The sequence below is a fragment of the Oratosquilla oratoria genome, chromosome 12 (genome assembly GCF_046742065.1).
Source record: "Oratosquilla oratoria isolate Oo_2021 chromosome 12, ASM4674206v1, whole genome shotgun sequence".
NCBI lineage: Eukaryota > Metazoa > Arthropoda > Malacostraca > Stomatopoda > Squillidae > Oratosquilla > Oratosquilla oratoria.
Window position 1 is genome coordinate 44,048,605 of NC_134788.1, and position 13,537 is coordinate 44,062,141.

Consider the following 13,537-nt stretch of genomic DNA (forward strand, 5'->3'; position numbering starts at 1 on the left):
AGGGGGGGGGCGCAGGCGGGCGGCGTAAACCCATCTGCCGACGTCAACGAAGAGGTCGGCCGGCAGCAGCAAAGAAAATACATCTCGCCACTACCGGCGAAAGTGTAGAGCGCGTTCCTGATAAGCCACAGGTGGGGCCTGAGTAGCCTGCTTTTCCCCAGGTTGGGTTTGAAGGTCAGTAGAATTGATTCAGTGGCGGTGCGAGGGGGGGCGGGCAGGCGAGCGGGTGTTGTATGCTCCCTTTCCTTTCCTTCCAATCACAACTCTGAAAACAGAGAATATGTGATTGGGAATTGAATGTAAAATGTCAAAGTGTAAACTCGCTCACCAGCGTCAGCAAAGAGGCCAGCGTTAGGTTGCGGGCCGGTTAGACAGAGAGGTGTCCCAAATCTCTCCGTCGACCAGGCCGCGATCAGATTGAGGGTTCTGAGTGAGAGACGGTTTGGGCCTCCGCTAAGCCAACGAGCAAGTTGTGCGTGTGCCTCTTTTATTCCAATCACTACTCTGAAAACAGAGAATTACGTGACTTGGGAAATATGTGTATTTGTCTTGGTGTAAACCCGCCTGCCGACGTCAACGAAGAGGTCGGCCTGTGCCAGATCGACAGCAGCTAAGGAGATAAATCTCCTCGCCACCACCGGCCGGCGAAGATTGCTGGGCGTTTGTTGAGAGAGTTGGAGTGCAGAGACATCCGACCTCTAGGAGCGCTGTGTCTACAAACTGCTTGAACCTTACAATTATACACTCGAAGACGGGGACACGGACAGGTCATCCCGCTTGCTGTCTGGGGATTCCCTTTCCCGTACCATGTATATGTTTACCAATCGTATTTATTATCAATTTACTTGCTGCCTTTGATAAACAAACGAAACCTTCCCTGTCATTGTTATTTTATAAGAATTGATATAGGCAGCTTCAACAGTCTTCCTCATGTCCCTTTTTAATCCCGTGTGTAAAACCTCGACCCCATCCCAGTGGGGGCAATCTGGACATTTGCCCCACAGGGATGGGGTCGAGGTTTTACACATGGGATTAAGGAGAGACATGAGGAAGACTGTTGAAGCTGCCTATATCGATTCTTATGAAAATAACAGAATCAACTCAGCGCTCCTAGAGGTCGGACGTCTCTCCACTCCAGCTCACTCAACAAGCGCCCAGCAATCTTCGCCGGCCGGTGGTGGCGAGGAGATATATCTCCTTTGCTCTTGCCGGTCTGGCACAGGCCGACCTCTTCGTTGACGTCTGCAGGCGGGTTTACACCAAAGACATATACACACATTTCCCAAGTCACGTAATTCTCTGTTTTCAGAGTAGTGCTTGGAAGAAAAGAGGCACACGCACACTTGCTCGCTGGCTTAGCAGAGGCTCAACCCAACTCTTAATCAGAACCCTGATGTAATCGCCGGCTGGTCGACGGAGGAGAATTGGGGAGCCTCTCTGTCCGGCCCGCATCTACGCGCTGGCCTCTTCGCTGACGCTGGCGAGCGGGTTTACACTTCTGACATTTACACACATTTCCCAATCACGTAATCTCTGCTTTCAGAGTGGCGATTGGAAGGAGAAAGATAATACAACACCCGCCCGCCTGCCCCCCCCCCCTCTCGCACCGCCACTGGATCAACTCAACAGACTCTCAAACCCAACCTGGGGAAAAGCAGGAACAGCTCAGGCCTTACCTGGGGCTAATCAGGAACGTGCTCTACATGCGGGAAGTGAACTCTACTCACTTCCCGTAAGATACATACACACACCTCTCACGTACATAGCCACGACCCACGCACAAACATCTACACTTTTTCCTCGACTAAAATTCGCTTTCTTTCTAACTTTCTCTTATACTACATCTTCTCATTTCAGTTTACCTCCCACTAAAGATTTTTCCATTTTTCCACCTTTCTCTACTACTACGCCTCCTACCATTTTCTGAGCTTTTGGTGATTGTAATCCCGGCGTCGGCGCCGCCGTCCGAATTCCCTGTCCATTTCTCCCGAGCCACGACCACCAACAGCCCCTGATCGCTTGCTTAATCACCCAGTGGCAACAGCCCTCTTTTATACACTACTATCTTTTCATTTTCTTACAGACATTATTCCCCTCCCACAAAAAAAAAAAAAAAAAAAAAAACGATTACGCGCAAGCGGGTGGTCTTACCTTGCAAGTCGCAAGTCGCGGCTTACTGAAGAAGGTCGAGTCGGTCGAAATGTATTAGCAATAAAGGAGTTCTGGCCCATCTTTGCTTTTTCTTCCTCCACCCACACTCTCATCTGTCTAAACCATTCATCCAATATATATATATATATATATATATATATATATATATATATATTTATATATATATATATATATATATATATATTTCAAATTTGTCCCAGTCCACCCGGTGATTTAAGTTATTCACGTGTTGAAACAGAGATGAACTCTCTTGGACATACCTAATTGACCCTTTGTGCTCCTTCAACCTTGTCCTTAGGTCTCTCATTGTCTGACCAATGTATGCTAGGTAACAATCTTAACCCATTAAACTCCGATGACAAGATGTCTTGTCATTTGGTCAAATAAAACAAAAAATCATAAAACACCAAAATGTTTGATCAAACACCAGAAAAATATGTCGTCAGTCCTCGCTTCGCTCGCGAGCGAAGCGAGGACTGACGTCATATTTTTCTGGTGTTTGATCAAACATTTTGGTGTTTTATGATTTTGTTTTATTTGACCAAATGACAAGACATCTTGTCATCGGAGTTTAATGGGTTAAAGTACAACGGGAAGGGTGGCGTCCGCCCCCAGCAGACCACATGGTACGTTGAGACTTGGTATCCAAGCCAGGAATATTGTCCTCAGTGTATTCAATTACTACAAGGAGAAAACAGAGAAGACCGAAGATGTGATGAAAACCTCTGAGGTGACGCAGGTTTCGCAGGCCCTCATTAACAATATAAATCGACTTCAGGGCAAGAGGAGTGTGGATGGAGTCATAGAATCACCAGTTCATCGGCCACGTCTGGCACCAGCACCTGGTGTAGTTGGCGAGTTTGGCAAGGAAGGAATAAGAAGAGAGATCCTTTCATTTTATGAGAGAGGAGAGTTACCAGCTCTTGTCTCTCTCTTAGAAATCATTACAGAACCACCACTAAGGTTTAAAGGAGGAAGAACAAGCCTCTGGGAATTACTGAAGAGTATGGGATTCAAATATAAGAAGCACAGCAGCAATAGAGGAATATTGATGGAAAGATCAGACATCATAGCTGCCAGAACCAAATTCCTAAGGGTGCTAAAGAAGAACAGAGACAGTGAAAAGCAATGACCAGAAAGTTACCTAGATGAAGCTTGGGTAAATCAAAACATCACTATTGAACAATGGTGGACTAATAAGGAACAATTGGCCCCAGCACAAAATCTGGAAAAGGTGGCAGATTCGTCATCGTCCATGCAGAAAGTTCTGATGGATTTATTACTGGTGTATTCCTATTATTCAAATCCAAGGCTGGTAACAAGGGAGATTACCATGATTCCATGAATAATCAGACATTTAAATCCAAGGCTGGTAACAAAGGAGATTACCATGACTCCATAAATAATCAGACATTAAAAAAATGGTCATTAGAACAACTCTTGCCTAACATCCCTACAAGATCTTTGATTACTATGGACAACGCTCCCTATCATAACAAACAGGAGTTTCAAGAAAAGGGGAGGTCATCAAATGGTTAAATGACAACAATATTCCACAGGACCCCTCAGATGGCAGAGTTGAATTTTATAAGCTAGTTAAGCTTAATAAGAAAGCCAACTTCCGCTACGAAATTGATGAACTTGCTGCTGCACCAGGACGACTTCAGGTACGCCGACTCCCTCCATATTATTGCCAATTTAACCCTATAGAACTTATTTGGGCCAAATTCAAGGAAGAAATAAAGAGGAAACATTCAAATGACAAGCAGGCTATTGACCATATGACTCAAGACAACTGGAAGAAATGCGTAGACCATACAATGAAGATCCAAGAAGACTATATTAATAAAGATATTGCTTTTGAGCACATGTTTGAGACCATCTCGATCAAAGTGAGTCAGACAGCAGCAGTGATGAGAGTGATGTCCTTTAGAATTCTGAAAGAAGGCAGAGCACCTAAAATAATGATGATGATGATAATAATAATAATAATAATAATAATAATAATAATAATAATAATAATAATAATAATAATAATAATAATAATAATGATAATGAAATAGAATAAAATAAAATTATGATCCACCTCCACATGATGCACCCTGGAAACGCCATAATAATTGACGGTTAAATGGATCATGATTTTACCAACCATAGCATTTCAATCGCTCTATATTGCAAGAGTGGTGTAAGGGAGGAGATAGATCTTCCATCTCGCACTGGCGACAGAGATGCCCCCCATGAATTTCTTTTATGGTGTCTCGTGAATTCCATCGGAGCGAACTTTTTCGTACCTAAATATTTCAATTTCCGATCTGAGTGTCACTCTTCCGACCGTATACGTTGGTACAACCGTATTCAAAGACTCAAGAAAATCATGAATATGAGATTATGAAAGCCGTAAACTAATCGAGACGCGAAAAACAATGAGTGTTATGTACTCAAGTCAGGTTCTATTTGGACTCATGAGATTGATTGGCGTGGAGGGAGGGAACAAGGCGCTGTGCTTCCTGCCACCCGTCCAGTATCAAAAGATAATCATATAAACATTTATGTGTAACTTTATGGGATATGTGAAAGCACAGTCATATTCATGACTTTTTTATATCACAGAAGACGTGTCAAATTCTACAACCAGCCTCGTAATGACTGGACACAGCGATATTAAGTAAAATGCTGTATAAATAATAAACATAAAACAATATATTCCTTATCTTATACTCGTTATAATTACTTTCTTTGCACTATTGAGATGAAAAACATTTAAACAGGTGAACAAGGACTGCTTCATCCTTAGATGTACATGAAATTCGTATAACTTGTATAGTCACTGAGATAAGTGAAGAAATATAAATATATCTTAAGGAAGCTTGGGGTTTCAGCCAGCTCAGCGGGGGAAGGGTGAGCAGGGCTGCCAACCGAAAACGCAGGATCAATTGAGATTCGTTGAGTGAATTGCCTATGATTAATTAAATTACAGAGACCACACAGAAAAAATATATAGAATTGATATTAAACAAGGTATTTGGAATAAATTTTATGCAGAAATCAGACAACAAGGAAGCAAAAGCAGAAAATTTAATTAAAACTGCAAATTAAGAGGAAATTATCGCCGTAACTTATCAATTTGAAACAATTTTCATTGACACACTTGGAAAATGTTAGCCGATATTTCTGGCGGTAAATGGGCCACGCGTTAGACCTGTTCTCCATTCTAATGAATATGAATATACTGCATTTTTTTAATCATGTTAGATTAAGTGGTTAGGTTTAACATAGTTTCCCAGGCTAGCCTAGGGAACGTATTTTTCTTGTTTATTTATTTATATTTATTTATTTATTTATATATTTATTTATTTATTAATTCAAAATCTGTTTTTATTATCTTTATCTATCTATTTACTTACTTGTATTTTATTTCTTTAGTAATGTATATGAAAGATTCACGTACAAAGGAAGGCTTCTCGACTAATGCGCAATTTAAATCTCAGCAAATTGTATAGCAGGACTTACTACGTATTCATTTGCTAAATGTGACGTATTATTCATAACACGGTAGCGATACTCTTGTATAATCATAATGAACCGGAAGTAAAAGATACACAAGATACAAAGAAAAGTAAGACGCTATCATCAAGTTAAGGCGAATTATTAAGTTATTGAAAATTATTGATGTCATCATTTTTTCCATGCAAATAAACGTTTGACTGCATTTGTGTAGATCCAAGTGTAAAAAGAAATAAATACTGGATTTGCTGTTACTGCTGAACGTTGAGAAATCAATGTAACGGAAAAATAAGCCGAAATTTAAAACTGGTAAGGCATTTAGGTGTTTAAACGACAAGGAAAACATCTGATTATTATGGAAATCAAACTAAACGATTACAGGCGAAAAATATATATAAAAGAGATATGAACGCTTAATTCATTTACATTAAAAAGGACAATTTTAGTTGTTCGGAAATGCCTGCCAACACAATATGAACAAGTTTTCATTTTAGTAATTAAAAAAAGTTAAGTTGCATCAGATGTGTACACAAGGGGGTAGGTTCTTTGGTCATATTTGTTTTTACTTGTATTTCCCAAATGAATATATGAAAAACTCGTTAGTTCTTACACATTACAAAGTTTCATTCAACATTTGAAAAAAAAAAAAAAATCCCTGAGGTGTGGGATTAGAAACTACCAAACATTTGAGCTGGAGGGGTGTAATGTTTACTCGTAAGTCCCCAACCCTCCTCATTTTGATTACAGTGTATGAATATTTTGGTGTATCATTACTGAGTACTTGGGTGTTCATATGTGATTGAAAATATTAAGTGATGTGCATTGGTCACTTGATTTCTTGCTCTGAAGCTTGTCTTTGAGACCTGCAGCTTGGTGGCCTCAACTGTTTATAATAATAACTCATGGGTTATTCACTGAAAAAAAAAAAAAAAATTATAGGGTGTTCTGTTCCAATATCGCAATGATACAATTTTCAATTCTTTCTCTAGCATTTGAAAAAAAAAAAAAAAAATTGTGGGATGGTTAGGTTAGGTTATGTTGTGAGTCATTGGATAACATAAGATTCACAACAAATATCTGTGTTTGTGTGATTCTGGAATTTCATCTTTTGGAGTTATGTAGAATGAATACAAAAGAATGTACAAGTATTATTCTTGAGTTGTATATAGTGAGTACTGGTAATTGTATAAGATTTTACGGGGTCATAATGCAAGACGGGCATTTTAAATTTCCGTGTTTTAGTGAACTGCGTATTGATAGGGTCGGAGCATAATTAGCTTAGCTGCATTAAATGCAACTTTTTATGAATCGGAAACAATGTGTAATATAATTTTTCCATAATTCCTGTGGTGGATGCTCATAAAGATGCAAACTTCTCTTCTGTAATATTTGGTGACAGATTTCCACTGTTTAGTTATGCTAATCAACAGATAAGTAAGTGAAGACAATTCTGCCATTAGTGCTGAGCTAAGGCCAGTGACAAATCATTGGAGCATAATTGTCTTAGCGATACTTAGATTTGGCGGGCTTACTATGTCTACAAATTACCCGACAGTGTGGCGATATTTTTGCCTTTCATGCTGTTCAGTCGGTGACTTGTGTCCCATTGTGCCCGAGCTGGATTCCAAAGGCTAATTATGCTCCGAGGGTATCAATATCTAAGAATGCTTTCTCTCTGTCTGGTCAGAATACTACCAATGGAATCTGTCCCTTTTTTAAGGCACATGCGGAATGGGCAGAACAAAAAAGTACTGCCCCTGGGCTTTATGCAACAGATTGCATTGTTTGAAGCTAGATTAATTGGCAACTGCCATTTTCATACACATTTTCAAATATGTAATCCAACACAATTTGAAATGAAATCTAAGTAATGTAACCTAACCTAGTATAATCCAATATATATATATATATGTATATGTATATATATAATATGTATATGTACATATATGTACATATATAATATATATATGTATATATATATATATGTATATATATATATATATATATATATATATATATATATATATATATATATATATATGTATATATATGCAATAAAAACACTAGGAGTGTGTGTTCACAAATGTGTAAGTAACCACTAGGAAAAGTATACTAATGAAGTAGAGAGCTTTCGTATAGTTACGTCTTCAGTGCAGATACAAAGAAGGAATGATGTCCCCTCATGCATAATTCATTCTTTGTATCTGCACTGAAGATGTAATTATACGAAAGCACTTTGCTTCATTAGTTTACTTTTCCTAGTGGTTACTTACACACACACACACACATATATATATATATATTTTTATTTGTATATTATCGGAAAATTTCAAACACTGGACTCAGAGTAACAGAATTTATTATATATATATATATATATATATATACATATACATATACTAATGCTTTTTCCCCCTTACAAGGGAGGTAGCCAAAAAGGAAAAGGCATAGAATCATTCCCGCCCATTCCATCCCTGAATTCACTCCACACCCCTCCACCCTCCCTCTTATCTTAGCACCTCCTGGATGACGGGTCATCCCTTCACCTTGTCCACTACCCTGGGTTAGAAGCAGTGTTGCAAGGCACAGCACATCCACAGTAAGGCTGCTTCATTAAATTGGCGACCCCCCTCTCTGTCCCCTCATGCATAAAGGGAGAAGACAGGCAGAAATCCCTTCAGGCTGCGTCAAATTTTTCTCACACATACTACCTCACCACCCCCCATCTCCCCACCCATTCCACCTCATGCATCACAACATCATCCATATACAACCATTCTCCATTCACCCCTGTCTTCTGTCCTCTCCCGTCCTTCCTCAACAGACATTTCCCTCTTCCCCAAAGCCCCCTTCACCCCATCCATCCACCTCATCCTAGGACGTCCCCTCATGTTCACTCCCTCCACATCTGCCTTCCATACCTCTTTTACTAATCTTTCTTCACTCATTCTTTCCGTGTGTCCAAACCATCCGAATACTCATCAACCCTATCTCCCAACTCCCTTTCCACCCCTGTTCTTCTCCTCACCTCCTCATTTCTCACTCTATCTAGCCTAGTAACCCCCATCATAAATCTCAGACACCTCATTTCAAACACATTCAAACTCCTCTCTTCCTCTCTTATGTTCCATGTTTCTGCCCCATACAGTGCTGTTGGCACAATCACTCCTTCATACAGTCTCCTCTTAGCATCCATTCCCAAATGTCTATTCCTCATTACACTCTTCAATCCACCAAGGCATTTACTCGCTTCTCTCAATCTACATTCTACCTCCACCTTTTCCTGCCACATTTGCACCCAAGTATCTAAAACTATCCACTTCCTCCAGTCGCTCTCCCTTAATGCTCACTTCCAGTCTACTGCCACTTTCACCCCTTGTACATCTCATCACCTTACTTTTACTCACATTTATTTTTAGCTTTCCCCTATCACATACTCTCCAAAACTCTGTCACCAACTTCTTCAGTCCCTCCTCTGATCCTGCCACAAGCACAGTGTTGTCAGCAAACAACAGCTGGCTCACCTCCCACTTTTCTCCATTTTCTTTAACTATTTCCAATCCCTGACCCACTACCCTTGCATTTACCTCTCGCACTACCACATCCATGTATAAGTTGAACAGCCAGGGCGACATAACGCATCCTTGACGAAGTCCCACCTTTACCTCGAACCACTCTCTCCATTTCTAATCCTGACACAAGCTCTACTACTCTCATAAAAACTCTTGACAGCTTCTAGAAGCTTTCCACCTATCCCATATATCTGCATAATCTCCCACAGTGCCTTTCTGTCTACCCTATCTTAAGCCTTTTCCAGATCCATAAAAACCCAAAAAACATCCTTCCCCTTCCCTATAGCTTTCTCACATATTAGTCTTACCACAAAGATCTGATCTACACAACCTCTATCCATCCTAAATCCACACTGTTCCTCACCAATTACTCCCTCTGTTCCTCTCCTAATCCTCTCAATCAAGATCCTCCCATAAGCCTTCCCAACTACACTTAACAAGCTAATCCCTCTGAAACTACTACATTCACACTTGTCCCCTTTTCCCTTGTAAAGTGGAACTATACAGGCACTCCTTCAGTCCTCCGGCACTCTACCCTCTCTCCAGCAAACATTAGATAACCTCACCAGCCAGTCCACCATCACTATACCTCCTTTTTTTTTTTAGACATTCTGCATGGCATCCATCCAGACCAGGTGCCTTACCTGCTTTCATCATCTTAACAACTGCCTTCACTTCATCCTACCTTATTTCTCCTCCATTTTCCTCACTCATCACGGTCATTTTCTTAGCATTTCCCCAATGCAACTATCTTTCCCTCCCTATCCTCCTTCACATTTAGCAACTCCCTAAAATATTCTGCCCATCTTCCCCTTACTGCCTTCTCTTCCATTATCATCTCTCCATCTGCACCTTTTACCTTTTCTTCTCTACTTGATTCGCCTCCTCTTCCTCTCTTAATTTCTTTCCAAAACATCTTTTTATTACTTTCAAAATTTTCTGTCATACTCTTACCCCACTTCACATCTGCTCTCCTCTTTGCCTCCTTTACCTTTTGCTTTACTTCTCTTTTCTTTTCTTTGTACCTTTCATATGACTCCCTCATCCTATTTTGTAACCAATCTGTGAAAGCTCGCTTCTTCTCTTCTACAACCTTCTTCATTTCCTCATCCCACCATTCACTACCCTTCCTTCTATTTCCTCCTGTCCTTCTTGTTCCACACACCATCCTTGCACACTTTAAGACTCCCTCCTTGAACCATCCCCATTCCTCCTCCACACCTAGCTCTACTCTATCCTTTACTCCCTCCCACTCCTCCTTCAGCTTTTTCATGTACTCCTTTTCATTTAAAGAGTTCACTCTAAGCACCTCCCTACCTTTTGTCCCTTTCCTCCTTCTCCATCTATCCTCCACTCTCAACTTACCTTCCACCAAAAAATGATCGGATATTCCTCCACCCTCTCCCCTTAGCTCATGTACATTCTTAACTCTTCCTATCATAATCCTATTTACCACTACATAATCCATCAACACTATCTACCACCCTTCCATCCACCACCCTCTCCCATGTGTACTTATGCTTGACTTTCTTCCGAGACACTGTATTTGCTATCATCAACTCTCTAGACACATTTCCACCATCAACTCTCCACTACAATTCTTTCCTGGAACTCCACATTTCCCAACCACTCCATCAATTGGACCATTTCGTACCCTAGCATTAGGGTCTCCCAGTAATATTACATTGACATTTCTCCCTAAATCCTCTATGCACTCATTTAAATCTATCCAAAAGGCCTCTCTTTCTTCCACACTCTTCTCACTGCCAGGCCCATATGCACTTACAAAGACCCACATCTCCTTTCCCAGTTTCACCTTCATCCACATTATCCTTGAGGAAACCTCCTTCCACTCCACTACCTGTTTACCTATCTCTTCACTTACTAGAATGGCCATCCCTTCCCTCCCTTGCCCTCTCTTCACTCCTGGTAACCTCCCACTTACACTCCCAAACTTACACTCACCCTTCCTTTTCAACTTAGTTTCACTCAAAGCCAACACATCCATCTTTCTTCTCACAAACATACTACCTATCTCTTCTCTTTTACTCTCATCTGTACCACATCCACGCACATTAAAAGACCCAAACCTTAGGGTGTTGGTCGGAAAACTCCCAGACCCTCTTATGCCTTTACATTTTTGTTTAGGAATGTCCCTTGTGGGGCTACAAGGAGAAGGATGCCTAGTTCCACTCCCCGTCCCTTTCTTCTCGCCTCTTACGATCCAAGTGGAAATACTTGGTGGCAGTATTCTTTTCCCCCACAGCAGAAAATGAATACTCAGAGAAATGGTACAGGAGAGCAGCAAGGGGTTGGGGGACAGCATAACAGAGTGACAGTCGTAGTATAAAAGTGTCATCATTTCTCTATGAAGAGTTTTCCTCTATCATAGACAAAATGATGTGTGGCTCTGGTCCGTAGGGGCACCCCACATAGACCCTAAATTATCAACTGCATGCTACTTTGCCACAATAACATGCAGCCCATACCCCAGATAGGGATATATATATATAATATATATAAATTACATACGTGTGTGTATACAGTATATATATATATATATATATATATATATATATATATATATATACATATACATATGAATGGTTAGAATGGAAAGACACAATTGGGAACAAGAGACTTTATTCCTGACCGGTTTCGCCTATGAGGCTTCTTCAGAGGTAATATTTACAGAGATTGAAATCATTGGTATTTATAGGGCAGTTGCTGCAGTTCATGAGGGACGTGGGGTGAGATTCTGTATGCTGCTTGGCTTTGTGGTCATGTGGGGTCAGCTGTGTGACGGGCGGAGGTAGTTGTTTGTTTTTGTGTATGTATATGCGAAGCCTTCAATTTATCAGATGAAGAGGGCAGGGGGGGGAGCCAGAGGATTAGTCTAATGAGTTAAATAAATTCTACATGTTTATTGTGATTTAGCATCAGATTTACCAAAGATTGTGAAAGTATGTTCTTGATGTACTGTTGAAGGGACTTGTTTATTCTGAGTCAGTTGATTTTGTCTGTTACCTCCAAAATTCCATTAAATGATAGTATGTTGAATTGAGGAATGAGTGTATACTCATACATATACCAATGGTTTGTTTCCCCCCTTACATGGGAGGTAGCCAAAAAACAAAGGCATTAAATCCACCCCCACCCATACCATCCCCACATACTCCACTCCTATTCACCCCCCTCTCCTTATCTTGGCTCCTCCTGGATGACAGGTCATCCCTGCATTTCCCCCACTGCCCTGGGTCAAAGGCAATGTAGCAAGACACAGCACATCCACAGCAAGGCCGCTTTATTTAATCAGCACCCCCCCTGTCCCTTATGCAGAAAAAAAGAAGACAGGGAGAAATCCCTTTGGCCTGCATCGAAAATATCAATCAAACATACTTTCTCCCCCCCCCATCCCCTGCCCACTCCCTGCTATGCATCTCAACATCATCCGTACACAACCATTCTCTACTCACCCCTACCTTCTGTTTTCTCCCTTCTTTCCTTAACAGACCTCTTTCCTAATGTCCCTTTTACTCCCATCCATCAATCTCATCCTTGGTTGCTCCCTCATGTTCACTCCTTCCACCTCTACCTTCCACATCTCTTTTACTAATCTTTCTTCACTCATTTTTTCCATGTGTCCAAACCATTCAAATATTCTTTCATCAACCCAATCTCCCAACTCCCATTCCACCCCCACTCTCATCCTCACCTTGTTTCTCACACTATCTAGCCGAGTAACCCCTACCATGCTTCTGAGGCATTTCATCTCAAACATATTCAAACTCCTCTTTTCCTCTCTTATGTTCCATGTTTCTGCCCCCTTACAGTGCTGTTGGCACAATCACTCCTTCATACAATCTCCTCTTAGCATTCATTCCCAAATGTCTATTTGTCAATACACTTTTTAATTTCCCACCACATTTGCACCCAAGTATGTAAAGCTGTCCACTTTCTCCAGTCTCCCATAATACTCACTTCCACTTTGCTGCCATATTCCCCTTGTACATCTCATTACCTTACTTTTGCCCACATTTATCTTCAACTTCCTTCTTTCACACACCTTCCCAAACTCTGTCACCAACTTCCTCAGTCCCTCCTCTGATCCTGCCTCAAATGCAGTGTCATCAGCAAACAACAACTGGCTTATCTCCCTTTTTTTTTTCTGTAATCATCTCCTATCCCCAGCCTTGTGTTTACTTCTTGCACCATTCCATCCATGTATAAATTGAACAGCCAAGGCAACATAATGCATCCCTGAAGAAGTCCCACCTTTATCTCAA

The 13,537-nt window shown here is 40.8% G+C and overlaps 1 protein-coding gene across 7 annotated transcripts in view; it reads left to right on the top strand.

Annotated features, from left to right (window-relative positions):
• Nucleotides 1–5,614: 5,614 nt before the first annotated feature.
• The window catches only part of LOC143031574 (uncharacterized), a 33,788-nt gene continuing 25,865 nt past the window's right edge, over nt 5,615–13,537 (top strand). For 4 of the 7 annotated variants that reach the window (XR_012967013.1, XM_076195601.1, XM_076195600.1 and 1 more), the window contains exon 1: nt 5,615–5,791. The gene's annotated coding sequence lies outside the window, so the exon portion shown is untranslated. The other 3 variants (XR_012967014.1, XM_076195604.1, XM_076195603.1) reach the window with 2 other exon arrangements.